Source organism: Bos taurus, chromosome 14 (assembly GCF_002263795.3).
Source record: "Bos taurus isolate L1 Dominette 01449 registration number 42190680 breed Hereford chromosome 14, ARS-UCD2.0, whole genome shotgun sequence".
NCBI classification, from domain to species: domain Eukaryota; kingdom Metazoa; phylum Chordata; class Mammalia; order Artiodactyla; family Bovidae; genus Bos; species Bos taurus.
In genome coordinates this window covers 51,614,351-51,629,240 of record NC_037341.1, presented here as the reverse complement: position 1 = coordinate 51,629,240, position 14,890 = coordinate 51,614,351, and the positions used below count along the sequence as shown (strand labels likewise).

At 39.3% G+C, this 14,890-nt stretch overlaps 1 protein-coding gene across 1 annotated transcript in view; it reads right to left on the bottom strand.

Moving 5' to 3' along the window:
* CSMD3 (CUB and Sushi multiple domains 3) overlaps positions 1-14,890 on the bottom strand; it is a 1,470,240-nt gene that overhangs the window by 646,550 nt on the left and 808,800 nt on the right. The gene's annotated exons all lie outside the window — the stretch shown is intronic.

The window sequence follows — 14,890 nt, the reverse complement described above, 5'->3', positions numbered from 1 at the left end:
GGGAAATAGATGGGGAAACAGTGGAAACAGTGTCAGACTTTATTTTTCTGGGCTCCAAAATCACTACAGATGGTGGAAATTAAAAGACACTCCTTGGGAGAAAAGTTATGACCAACCTAGATAGCGTATTGAAAAGCAGAGGCATTACTTTGCCAACAAAGGTCCGTCTAGTCAAGGCTATGGTTTTTCCAGTGGTCATGTACGGATGTGAGAGTTGGACTGTGAAGAAAGCTGACTGCCAGAGAATTGATGGTTTTGAACTATGGTGTTGGAGAAGACTCTTGAGAGTCCCTTGGACTGCAAGGAGATCCAACCAGTCCATTCCAAAGGAGATCAGCCCTGAGTGTTCTTTGGAAGGAATGATGCTGAAGCTGAATCTCCAGTACTTTGGCCACCTCATATGAAGAGCTGACTCACTGGAAAAGACTCTGATGCTGGGAGGGATTGGGGGCAGGAGGAAAAGGGGATGACAGAGGACGAGATGGCTGGATGGCATCACCGACTTGATGGACATGAGTTTGGGTGAACTCCGGGAGTTGGTGATAGACAGGGCGGCCTGGCGTGCTGCGATTCATGGGGTTGTGAAGAGTTGGACACAACTGAGCGACTGCACTGCACTGAACTGAACTGAAACTAGGTTATATCTTTCAAATCCCTGAGGCAAGGTACTAAATTTTAAATACTGAAAATCTTATATTTCTTTTAAATTGAAAGACAAAAAGAATCTATAAAAATCTTTAACTTGTTGCTGTTTTCACACCAGTAATGTACTTCATGTTAACCTTTCAAGTTTCACAGAACTTCGTTCTAAAGAAGCACTGTGAAAAATATTTAAGTACTGTGCAAAACAATAAATCACAAAGAGCATAATATAACCCTTTGCAATACTGATGTCAGGCTAGCCATGTCAAGTATGTTTTACTGGAAACAATTTTATTTTAAATAATATGCTGCTAATTTGATATGGCATCACTGAATCTATGCATTAATAAACTCATTCAGTAATATTCACTTTTATAACCCTACAAAGAGAAATTACTTAATGATTCCACTGTCATCAATAATGCTTCGGTCTCATGTTTGAACTGAAGCAATAATCATACAAAGGAGGAGAGAAATGAGTAAATATAACCTTGAGGGGAAAAGTCTGTCAAAAATACAAAGACTTAAAACAACAAACAAATAACTCTTTGTATTCTTGACAGACTTTTCCCCTCAAGGTCATATTTACTCATTTGCTCTCCTCCTATATCTGCCATACAACCCAGCAATTCCACTGGATGGGCATACACACCAAGGAAACCAGAATTGAAAGAGACACATGTACCCCAATGTTCATTGCAGCACTGTTTACAATAGCCAGGACATGTAAGCAACCCAGATGTCCATCGGCAGATGAATGGATAAGAAAGCTGTGGTACATATACACAATGGAATATTACTCAGCTATGAAAAAGAATTCATTTGAATCAGTTCTAATGAGGGGGATGAAACTGGAGCCTGTTATACAGAGTGAATTAAGTCAGAAAGAAAAATACCAATATGGTAATATTAGTGCATATATATGGAATTTAGAAAGATGGTAACGATGATCCTAAATGCGAGACAGTGAAAGAGACACAGATGCAAAGAACAGACTTGGACTCTGTGGGAGAAGGCAAGTATAGGATGATTTGAGAGAATAGCATTGAAACATGTACATTATCATATGTGAAACAGATCACCAGTCCAGGTCCATACATGAGACAGGGTGCTCAGGGCTGGTGCACTGGGATGAACCTGAGAGATGGGAGGAGGAGGGTGGTGGGAGGGAGGGTCGGGATGGGGTACACATGTATACCCATGGCTGATTCATGTGAATGTATGGCAAAAACCACCACAATACTGTAAAGTAATTAGCTTCCAATTAAAATTTAAACAAAGAGTACAAAGAGGAAAAAAGAATGGATCCACTGCTGAGTAAAATATCCATCATGATAGGGAATTCTAAATTACATACTTAAAAAATAGGTTTTTAAAAGAAGAAATTCTCAAGTGCTTCCCTACTTTGTTGCTAAAAACATGAACATTTCTGAAAAATTACAGGAGAGAAGATATAAAGTTTCCCTTCTTAATATCAATAAAAAGGGCACCCTAATAAAGCTGTGTTCTGGATGAAGGCTATACTATAATTAAACTAGCAGAGGGCAACATAGAGGAGCACTGTATTCCTGAGGCCACCATGGCTGCAGAATGTCCAGTTCTTAGTCAACTTCCAAACTATAAACCATGATCAACAGACTGCATTAGCAATACAGCTATGCCACCAGTGTTGAGTGTTACAGAATTTATTGGAATCCATCACAAATGAACTCAGTTAAATATTGTGATGTAATTATGAGATTGTGCATAATACTGAGGAATAGTGTGAGATATAAAGATACATAAGATATTATAGAATTTTAGACTATATTCACTTCATTCCTGCCAAAGGAAATAAAATTTGTATAATATAAAGAACACACGTACATTATCCTTTGTAATATATGTGCATATCTGTATGTACTCATATGCATACATATATGCATTATCATTTGAAAATTGATGGCACATGAACTTTCAGTCTTCAGTTGATGGGTTCAGAAGCACTCATTTTCTGAGCTACAGAAAAGAGACAGGTTTATGGGCAAGAGTGAGTACTCAAGCTCAGAGTAAAGTAAACCCATTATGAAATGGTCATGAGAGTTTAAAACTATAGGATATACATCAGCTATACCATATCAAATATGCCAACAATCTATCTCCTAGTGAATATTAAAAGGTGTTTTTTTAATAAGATTAAATTGTTCCTCTTTGTTATATCCATCTCAGTCCTATACTTTTTTACCAACCAAAAATTTTAGTACATTTAATTTTGTCAGTTCATAAAGAACTGCTAACACATATAGGCTAATTGTTCCACTGACAACTTGCACTCCTATTTGCCATAATTCTATCTAGTTTCCAATAAATTGGTGGTGTAATAGTAAAAATAAATTTTAAAATAACGGCTAAATTAAAAATTTTCCCAGTATCAAAGTTAAAGACAATTCCCCCTTTCTCTGTAGCATTTCTTTTAGAAAACTTGAAATTATAAATGACAAAATTTCTTACAGATGTATATCAATTTTTTAAGCTAAATATGCCTCTTGTCATTTTTTCACATTACATAATGTATTTATTTGAGGCTTTAAATAAATACGAGGAAGCCGGAGAAGGCAACTGAGCGCCTTGGCCCGCCCCGCCCCCGCCCCATCACCACCAGTCCCCTCTCGCCACACTCACTAAGTATCCAGTGCTCAACCTCTCTGTACGGCAGCACAGCTACTCAGACCTGCTGTCCGCCCCCGGGAAGCAGTTCCAGATAAAGTAATTCATGGGCATCACTGGACTGACGGTTGCTTTGAGCCCACAGGAGCTCCCTTTTTGGATCGTGCAGACAGGTGCGTTCTGAAGGAGGCATTGTCGTTTGCTTGCCTGTCTAGGTGAATTGCAGGCGAAAGCCTCAGAAAGTTAGAGAGGAGAATTAGCCACACAGGCTACAGTTGGTATTTAAATGGCCCACTTCAAACCAGCTGCTAGTGTTTTGTTAAAGCAGTACATCTGTGCATGCAAAAGTGAATTTACCCCTCCCTCTTCTTTCTTAGCTAATGGAAAACCATTAAGGGAAGCTGGGATGAGAGACCGCTTGCTCCTTTCCATCAGCTTAATAATAAACTTTAACGTGAGGTTTCAGTAGCACCTTGTTCGCCTCTTTAAATTATGACGTGCACAAACTTTCTTTTCAATGCAATGCATCTAAAGTTTTGATACCTGTAACTTTTTTTTTTTGGTTGCAATTGTTTAAGAATCATGGATTTATTTTTTGTAACTTTGGCTATCGTCCTTGTGTATCCTGACAGCGCCATGTGTGTCAGCCCATGTCAATCAAGATGGGTGATTATGAAATGCCAAACTCCTAAATTAAATGTTTTGGAATTCAGTGGGTAAATAAAAATGCTGCTTTGGGGATATTAAAAAAAATGTAAGCATAAAGGAAATGTCACTCTGTCTCCCTGTTTCCGTGGGAGCTTAAGCCTAGATTATAGCCCTGTGATGTTAACTCCCTGCTTGCTGTAAAGATACAAGTTCTATTTTCCCTTTTGATAAGGACAAACAACATGTATACAAGCAGATTGTATCTGTCTGATATATAAGGAGTGAGATTCAGTTTTCCTCACAATTTCTTTAGCAGATTGTGTGTGATGTATATCACTTGTCTGGTTTAATGCTTATTCAATATTAAAAAATGGAAAAGGTCAATTTTCATTCAAATCCCAAAGAAAGGAAATGCCAAAGAATGTTTGAATTACCACATAATTGCACTCATCTCACAAGCTAGCAAAGTAATGCTCAAAATTCTACAAGCCAGACGTCAACAGTATATGAACCATGAACTTCCAGATGTTCAAACTGGATTTAGAAATGGCAGAGAACCCAGAGATCTAATTGCCAACATGGGTTGGATCATAGAAAAGGCAACAGAGGTCCAGAAAAACATCTACTTCTGCTTTATTGACTATGCCAAAGCCTTTGACTGTGTGGATCACAACAAACAGGAAAATTCTTAAAGAGATGGGAATACCAGACCACTTGACCTGCCTCCTGAGAAATCTGTACACAGGTCAAGAAGCATCAGTTAGAACTGGACATGGAACAACAGACTGGTTCCAAATTGGGAAAGCAGTACATCAAGGCTGTATATATTGTCACCGTGCTTGTTTAACTTATATGCAGAGTCTATCATGTGAAATGTCAGGCTGGATGAAGCACAAGCTGGAATCAAGATTGCCAGGAGAAGTATCAATAATCTCGGATACCCAGATGACAGCATCCTTATGGCAGAAAGTGTAGAACTAAAGAGCCTCTTGAAGAAAGTGAAAGAGGAGAGTAAAAAGGTTGGCTTAAAACTCAACATTCAGAAAACTAAGATCATGGCATCTGGTTCCATCAATTCTTGGCAAATAGAAGGGGAGACAATGGAAACAGTTGACAGACTTTATTTTTCTGGGCTCCAAAATCACTGCAGATGGTGGCTCCAGCCATGGAATTAAAAGATGCTTACTCCTTGGAAGGGAAGTTATGACCAACCTAGACAGCATATTACAAAGCAGAGACATCACTTTGTCAACAAAGATCCATCTAGTCAAGGCTATGGTTTTTCCAGTAGTCATGTATGGATGTGAGAGTTGGACTATAAAGAAAGCTGAGCATTGAAGAATTGGTGCTTTTGAACTGTGGTGATAGAGAAGACTCTTGAGAGTCGCTTGGACTGCAAGGAGATTAAACCAGTTGATCCTACAAGAAATCAGTCCTGAATATTGATTGGAAGGACTGATGCTGAAGCTGACACTCCAATACTATGGCCACATGAAAATGCGAAGAACTGACTCACTGGAAAAGACCCTCATGCTGGGAAAGAATGAAGGCAGGATGAAAAGGGGATGACAGAGGTTGAGATGGTTGGATGGCATCACTGACTCAAAGGACATGAGTTTGAGGAAGCTCCGGGAGTTGGTGAGGGACAGGGAAGCCTGGCATACTGCACTCCATGGGGTCATAAAGAGTCGTACACAATTGAGCAACTGAACTGAACTGAATATTAAAAGTGTTTCATTCTTTCTACATTTTTGGAGAGTCTTAACTTCATGGGAAATAGATGGGAAAACAGTGGAAACAGTGTCAGACCTTATTTTTCTGGGCTCCAAAATCACTACAGATGGTGACTGCAGCCATGCAATTAAAAGATGCTTACTCCTTGGAAGGAAAGTTATGACCAACCTAGATAGCATATTCAAAAGCAGAGACATTACTTTGCCAACAAAGGTCCATCTAGTCAAGGCTATGGTTTTTCCTGTGGTCACATACGGATGTGAGAGTTGGATGTGAAGGCTGAGCACCGAAGAATTGATGCTTTTGAACTGTGGTGTTGGAGAAGACTCTTGGGAGTCCCTTGGACTGCAAGGAGATCCAACCAGTCCATTCTGAAGGAGATCAGCCCTGGGATTTCTTTGGAAGGAATGATGCTCAAGCTGAAACTCCAGGACTTTGGCCACCTCATGCGAAGAGTTGACTCATTGGAAAAGACTCTGATGCTGGGAGGGATTGGGGGCAGGAGGAGAAGCGGATGACAGAGGATGAGATGGCTGGATGGCATCACTGACTCGACGGACGTGAGTCTGAGTGCACTCCGGGAGTTGGTGATGGACAGGGAGGCCTGGCGTGCTGCAATTCATGGGGTCGCAAAGAGTCGTACACGACTGAGCGACTGATCTAATCTGATCTGATCTGAACTTGGTTTGCATGAGATATTATTTTTAATTATATTTCCTCAATAGTTTGGTGATGAGGATGGGATACAAATGACAGTTCCAGAATTAAACGGACCAGCTGACGCTCTTATAACGACACAGCAAAGATATAAGAGACTGAATTATAAAGTCTCCCTTATAGTGCTCTGTTCTTTTGGAATACTAGTTAGATGAACCACCCTCTGCAAATTTAAGACTTACTACTGAGTAACTCTGGTTAAATTGGGCTCTAAAATCCCTTCAGGACCATGATTAGCTTTGACAATGGAAAAATATGGGAAGCCAGGAATGCTGCCTAAAGTTTTGTTTTGTTGTTGTTGTTGTTGTTGTTCAATTTAAACATTTTTTATTTTGCATTGGGGTATAGCCAATTGAGAATGCTACCAAACTACAGTTTGGTAGTTTCAGGTGAACAGTGAAGGGCCTCAGCCACATACATACATGTATCAATTCTCCCTCAAATCCCCTCCCATCCAGGCTCACCTGCAGTTTTTAAGCAGCTAGTATCTCTGTCACATTTGGAATACTTATGAGAATACAATTCTTCAAGATGTATGAGGGATTTAAGGGGGGCACATTATAAGCCCATTAATTACTGGTATTTGAAGCAGAACTAAAGGGCCTCTTGATGAAAGTGAAAGAGGAGAGTGAAAAAGTTGACTTAAAGCTCAACATTCAGGAAACTAAGATCCTGGCATACAGTCGCATCATTTCATGGCAAATAGATGGGGAAACAGTAAAAACAGTGTCAGACTTTATTTTTCTGGGCTCCAAAATCACTGCAGATGGTGATTGCAGACATGAAATTAAAAGACGCTTACTCCTTGGAAGGAAAGTTGTGACCAACCTAGACAGCATTATGAAAAAGCAGATACATCACTTTGTCAACAAAGGTCCGTCTAGTCAAGGCTTTGGTTTTTCCAGTAGTCATGTATGGATGTGAGAGTTGGACTATAAAGAAAGCTGAGCGCTGGAAAATTGCTGCTTTTGAACTGTGGTGTTGGAGAAGACTCCTGAGAGTCGCTTGGACCACAAGGAGATTAAGCCAGTTGATCCTAAGGAAATCAGTCCTGAATATTGATTGGAAGGACTGATGCTGAAGCTGAAACCCCAATACTTTGGCCATCTGATGCGAAGAGCTGACTCATTGGAAAAGACCCTGATGCTGTGAAAGGTTGAGGGCAGGAGGAGAAGGGGACGACAGAAGATGAGATGGTTGGATGGTATCATCGACTCAGTGGACATGGATTTGGGTGGACTCCGGGAGTTGATGATGGAAAGGGAGGCCTGACATGCTGTGGTTCATGGGGTGCAAAGAGTCAGACATGACTGAGCAACTGAACTGAACTGACTGGATGGATATTATTCTAAGAATAAAGTTTAAAATGATTTGGATAGCCAGAAGGAAAGATTGAGGAGAATGAAAAAACAAATGTGAGAATTGAAGAGCTCTCTTTCACAGAACCATCTTCTTCCTTTCTTTGCTGTTTCTGCTCCCTCTCTCCCCCTGTATCTCTGTATTCTTCTTGCTTCAAATAGACACCTGGGAAGAAGGATGTGATGATCTTTTAGATACATGGTTCCCTTCATCAGTAAACTTCCCTAAAGAGAAGACCAGTGGCATGACTTCTTTAGCTCCTACTGAATTACCTGCCTTATTTGAGAACACAGGCTTGTAAGTCTCATATTCTAGCTCTGAACCCACTCCATATCTTAGCATATAGTCTACCTCCAGAAGTCTGTTATCATCCATATACCATGTATCTAGGAAAGCAAAAGTTATAAGAATATTTACTTAGGGAAGTGTTGAAAATTTAAATAGAAGATTCTGCTCCTATATGAAAGTGGCAAGATGTAGTGTAGTTTCACCAGTTACTTGGGGAAAAAAAGGGAAAAATAAATACTAGTTTGATAAATATACCAACATAAGAAAAAAGCCATATAGCCATATAATTCTATTTTTCCTTTGTCAAATGTGTGGAAAATCAGCTCTTCTGATATAATCATCAGTGAAGCTCATGCCACTGAGAAGTTACCCAGACTCCTTGACAGCTGATATTCATATGAAAGTTTCTTTTCCTATTTTCCAGAAGTTTTCAGAACTTTTACACAATGAGTTTTCAATTTACATACCTACACTTGGGGATATGCATAAGCTACTGTGGGGATTCTGAAACCACCAGCCTTTGGTCATTTGATGGAGCAAGCACGCTGGGGACCAGGAGATCACTCACCCCATTGAGGAGTAGTGGCTATCCGCCACCCTCTGCAACTGTGGAAGAAACAAGGGCTTGGGTGACCATCAGAAGAGAGTGCTCACAGTCTTTTTTCTAAAGATGAGCTGGGAGAGACTGTGGTGTTGTATCTAGATAACAAGTGAGGCCCCCATTACTTTCTATAGGCGATCCGTTGAAATTTTCTCAAAATTTACATGCCTGGGTCCAAGGAAAGATACAAATTGTCCCCTGGTCCTATCTTTATCCTTGGCTCTCTTGCTGATTGGTTGTGGTTGTTGAGTCACTAAATTGTGTTCAACTTGTTTGTGACCCCATGGGCTGAAGCCCACCAGACTCCTCTGTGCATAGAGTTTCCCAGGCAAGAATACTGGAGTGGGTTGCTATTTCCTTCTCCAGGGGATCTTCCTAACCCAGGGATTGAACCTGTGTCTCCTGAAGTGGCAGGCAGATCATTTACTGTTGAGCCACTAGGACACCCTCTCTTACTGATGATCTAAATTCAAATTAGGAAAAAGGAAGAAGGTTGGCAAGGACAGACTACTAATCAAATCTTAGAAGCAGCTACTCAGGAAACAATATTGAAAAATATAAAGATAAAAAAGTTAAAAACTGCTATGTTAACTGTTCAGTTAATACTATTTACTAAAGGAAATAACCTTTACTCTGGCCAATTGGTGAAGACAACACAGAAGAGAAAACCATATGTCACTATTCTAAGAAATTCTGGTTGGGGAAAAGAGACTCCAGAAGATGCAGAGACTGCAGAAACAAGAGAATGAGGAAAGCCCAGAAAGCTAGGGAATAATTGTCAAATGGTTTACAATTGACAGACTGAGGGAGTCTCAGCAGTAGGAACTGATAAAATTTATGTTCGAATAACTTTTCCTCAGACTAACATAGCCTTGCTTTTTATGATAGATACAGGTGCTACTTATTCTGAAAGTGCCCCAGAAATCCTTCACTTTCCATCTGGTGATAGACCAATTCAGGTTGTTGGTATTTTAAATCAGGTTTATATGTGTTCTTTTCTTCTGTGGTTCCCACATGAACAGATCTCATGACTGAGGAACATGTTTTCTTAATCTCTCTTTATTCTCCTGTAAAGCTATCGGGAGAGATCTCCTGTGCAAATTAAAACTACCATATTGTATACTCCATATGGAGTATCTATTTAATGTCCTGGGGAAAAAACTGTCTTACTTGGTTATGGTGTGCCTTCTAAAAGAGAAGAAATGTAGCAGCGAGTGGCAGTGTTATGCTGTGCTATGTTGGAAAAGTAATCTGAGCAGAAATAAAGTAATGTATCACTTTTGGCCTTGCGATAACAATACTGGTTTAATTTGAGGTGTAGAACCAATAGAAATAGCTTACTAAAAAACATAAGCCATGATCATGTGTCAAACAATAGCCTCTGTCAATAGCTCAGTTAGAAAAAACAAATCCAGCTATAAAAATAAGAAAAACAAAGGATAATAATAAAAGTACACTAACACTGTAATATTAATTCTACCAAACTTCCAGCAAACAGGGAAGGTAAATTTGATAAAGATGGTAAACCTTAATACAAAATCTTAAAGAAGTAAATAAAGCCATTCCTCTGTTAATACCTTAAGTTTTTAATACTATAACTATTATAACTTTGGAACCGCCCTCTATGGGCTTCCCAGGTAGCACTAGTGGTAAAGAACTTGCCTGCCAATTCAGGATATGTAAGAGACACAGGTTTGATCCCTGAATCAGGAAGATCCTCCTGGAGGAGGGCACGGCAACCCACTCCAGTATTCTTGCCTGGAGAATCCCACAGACAGAGCAGCCTAGTGGGCTACAGACCATAGTGTCACAAAGAGTCAGATATGACTGAAGTGATTTAGTGTGCCTGCACTACCCTCTACAAAGCTTTTCTACAATTTACCTATGCTCTGCTTTATTTTTTTCCTGTTTCTCTCATCTAAACGGATTTATATTCTTGTTTGTTTTTACTTATGAAAAGAAGTTCAGTATTTATGGCAGAGTTCCTCAAAAGTTTCCATACTCTTCTATTATTTCTTCAGCCATTTATAGAAAACTTAGGGGAAACTTGTTTCCTCCAGAAGGATCTACAGGCATTCAATATATAGATGGTTTGCTAGTAGCATTTAAAACTGAACAGTAATGCAAAACTGAGGCTTTGACTTTATTACATTTTCCCCTTCACAAGGACTTAAGACCTCACTGGATAAGTTGCAATACTGTTAAACTGAAGGACATTTACAGCGTATATTGATGCTGATGGTCCCCAAGAATTACAATATAGGGTGAAAAGTGTGAAATTGACAGTTGCTCAGTCATGTCCAACTCTTTGCCACCCATGTACTGTGGCCAGGAAGGCTCCTCTGTTCATGGAATGTGGCCTGCCAGTCTCCTCTGTCCATCATATTCTCCAGGCAAGAATATTAGAATGGGTAGCTGTTCCCTTCCTCAGGGGATCTTCACAACCCAGGGATGGAAAAAACAAATCCAGCTATAAAAAGAATAAGAAAAACAAAGGATAAAAGCCCTTCTTCTTGTTTTGTTATTAAAATAAAAGTGCTACTTTTGGAATTTTAACTCAAAAGTTGAGATGAGACCATACATTAATAATGTGTTTCTCAGTTCTTCTGTAGGCCATGACACTGTGGATACTGGGCTGTTGTGAGAGCAGCAGACACATCTTTAAAAAGGCTTAGGAATTTAATTTGGTCACTTGACTTATATATATGCTTTACTGTTGTGACAGCTAACTTCCAAGTACATAAGATCCATAATTTGTGGGCATGGCATCAGACTAATTATGAATAAGTACTATTATTCAATCCTAATATTGTATTTGGGAGATGCAATCTCCTAAATCCTATTCATTTTATTTTACCAGATCCTGATCAAATAGATGATCATGGTAAAAAAGACAGCACTAGGCCCCAGCATGTTTTAACTGATTCTTGTTCATAATGCTCTTTTAATAACTTCACTTTCACTTTTCACTTTCATACATTGGAGAAGGAAATGGCAACCCACTCCAGTGTTCTTGCCTGGAGAATCCCAGGGACGGGGGAGCCTGGTGGCTGCCGTCTATGGGGTCACACGGAGTCGGACATGACTGAAGTGACTTAGCAGCAGCAGCAGCAGCAGCAGCATGTACGCAGGAGATGTGAGTTCTATCCCTGGCTCAGGAAGATCCCCTGGAGAAGGAAATGGCAACTCACTCCAGTATCCTTGCCTGGAAAATTCTATGGAGGAGGTGCCTGGCTGGCTACAGTCCATAGGGTTGCAAAAAGGCAGATATGACTGAGTGACCGAGCACTCAAGCACACATGTGCTTAGGATAAAAGTGACAAATTTAAGGCTTCAGATGCTATGGTGACTTGGTATGAAATTTTGGAAGCTTGTATTTGCCTTGAATTAAGTTGAAACTATCAGCCTAGTCAATAACAGTAACAAGAATTGTGATTTTTGATATATATACAAACATATGCGCGCACACACACACACACACACACACACCTGTGTCTGTCAAGCAAAAGAGCAAGTTTGGAAAGCTAGAGGATTCTCTACCTTTAGGGGAAGTAAAATATCTCATGAAAAATTGATAGTTGATTTTTTAGAGGTTGTAAAACTGTCTGCTCAGATCAGTAATCCGTTGTAGAGCTCATGCAGGGCAGAAAAAAAACTTCTGAAGGCAATGATTTTGTTGACAGAGATATAAAAGCCACTGTTAAAATGTGGCAGATTTCAAATTTGAAGCCTCACATTTAACACAATAAGAAGTTTTTGTTAACTTCCAAATATATACTTCAAAAAAGGAAATGTACAAATGAATTGAAAATGAGGCTAAAAGAAATTCAACTGAACTTTTGGAATTATCCAACAAGATGATTTCTAAGAACAGTCTTTATTTTCTTAGTAAAGTTGTGCTACCAACATAATTTTCTAAGTAAAAGAGGAATTTTAATGGCACTAGAATCTTATTTACCTAAAAGGTGAAAATATTCATAACATATTTAAGAGATGAGCAATCTGTCAGCAGAATTATTTATAGGTCACTCCTGAAGTATGGTATTGGCAGTTTCCCCAATCAAATTTACCAGAAACTTGGTGCTTTTGAATTTCATAGAATCAATGCCTATAGAAAGTAACAGATTTTGTCTAGTTATAGTGTATATGATGTCTGAATGATCTGAAATTTTTCCCACTTCAGATGCCAATACTCAGGTAGTGGTAAAGTCTCCCATCTTATTCCCCCTGTCATCCAGTAATTATATAAATGTTTACAGATTCCCAGAGAATGAATGAAAACCATTTGCTAAAATTTAGCAATACACCAGATCAAAATGTCCTAGAGTTTTACCTCTAGCCTTGTTGAAAATTAGAGCAAACCTTGCAGGCAAGCATCATATTTTTTCCCTTTGAACTTATATTTGGCAGACCTATGAATCTGGGGCAGAGATCATGTCCTATGCCCGATTTAAGTGAATCCTCTCATAATCATGTTCAATACTTCAAAGGGCCTCTTTCTTCCCTAGAAGCCCTAAGACGTACAGTTACAAGGACCTTGAAGGACCCACTGGAAGAAGTATGCCACCTCTATTGCCTAGAATATTCTGCTTACATAAAAGTATTCCAGAAGAAAGACAGGCTGCTTCTGTTCTGGAGGAACTTTTTGAAGGGCTACTAACCATCCATATGGCTATCAAAGTGAAAGGAAAACCCAGGTTAAAAAAAAAAAAAAAATCTATGTTTGCCAAGTGAAGCCAGCATCTCAGAAGGACTGAACAGTGTTTCCTACAAAGAATTGGAAATAAATTTTTTAGAACCACTGATAATGGCACCAAACTTAACTGAAAGAAGGTATTCCAGCAAACTACAATTCTCATGAACCACTTTACTGTCCTATTCACAACACTATTATTTCAAATATTTTAAGAATAGAATTTCATTAAAAAACACATACTATTTGTTACACTATTTTTTGTTCTGTTCCCACATTAATATTTCTGACAATCATTACTTACAAACTGATGTAAACAGTACTCCCAATAACTGAGACAGCCTTAACATGACTCCTAGCTTCATTAAGCTTTAGAGGGGTTATCATCCTGACTATAGGCTCTGGCCCGAAACTTTTCTTAAGAGAATTTACTTTAGAAAACTTTCCGTTGCAGATCCTTTCTCCATCTTTGATATGTAAATCTTGTTCACAATGCTCTTACAACCAGGAATATCTCTCTCAAGGACTTGGAAGCCATCCTCTTGAAATAAAATCATCATAGGAGATAGCACTCCTATTTTCCTGAGTACAAAGCCCAACTTTATTAAGCAACTATTAGCAAACACAGATGGGCTATTAACAGTGACTAATCTCCACCTGACTTCTCTGGTGGCTCAGTGGTAAAGAATCCTCTTGCCAAGCAGGAGATGCAGGTTCAGTCTCTGGGTCAGGAAGATCCAATGGAGAAGGAAATGGCAGCCCACTCCAATATTCTTGCCTGGGAATCCCAAGGACAGACGAGCCTGGCAGCCTATGTACGATTCATGGGGTCTCAAAAGAGCTGGACACAATTCAGCAACTAAACAGCAACAATCTCCCACCTAAAGTTTTCTAAACCTACAATGTTAGTCGCTCAGCCATATCTGACTCTTTGTGACTCCATGAACTGTAGTCCACCAAGCTCCTCCGTCCATGGAATTCACCCAGCAAGAATACTGGAGTGGGTAACCATTCTCTTATTCAGGGGGTCTTCCCAACCCAGGGATCAAACATAGGTTTCCTGCATTGCAGGCAGATTCTTTACTATCTGAGCCACCAGGGAAGCTCAACATTTTTTAGTACTTTTCTACTAGCTCACCCCAGCACTTAGAAACCACCTTACCTTTTCCAGTAGAGTTCAAATTGTCTTCCCTATAGCAATAATCTTAACTCTAATTTCAACAGTCTTTAGCCCTATTGCAATGTTCCTGACTTCTGTAGCAACAGTCTTGAATAAAGTTCTCCCTAACTGTTTACTTGGCCTGACATAATTTGTCTCTTGTACCAGCACAGACATGAGCTAGTCTTACAAATCCAGCAATCCAATTACTGACAGAGTAAAACTGAGAATATCTTTCTAATTTTTCTATAATACCAAAATAAAAGTAACTTATATGCATTCAGATACTCAATCTCTAAATTTCACACACATACACACACAAACAGGAAAAAAAAAAAAAAACACGGTGTTAACTAGTTTGATTGCAAAGAAGATGCAGCATGAAATGTATAACATAAGAGAC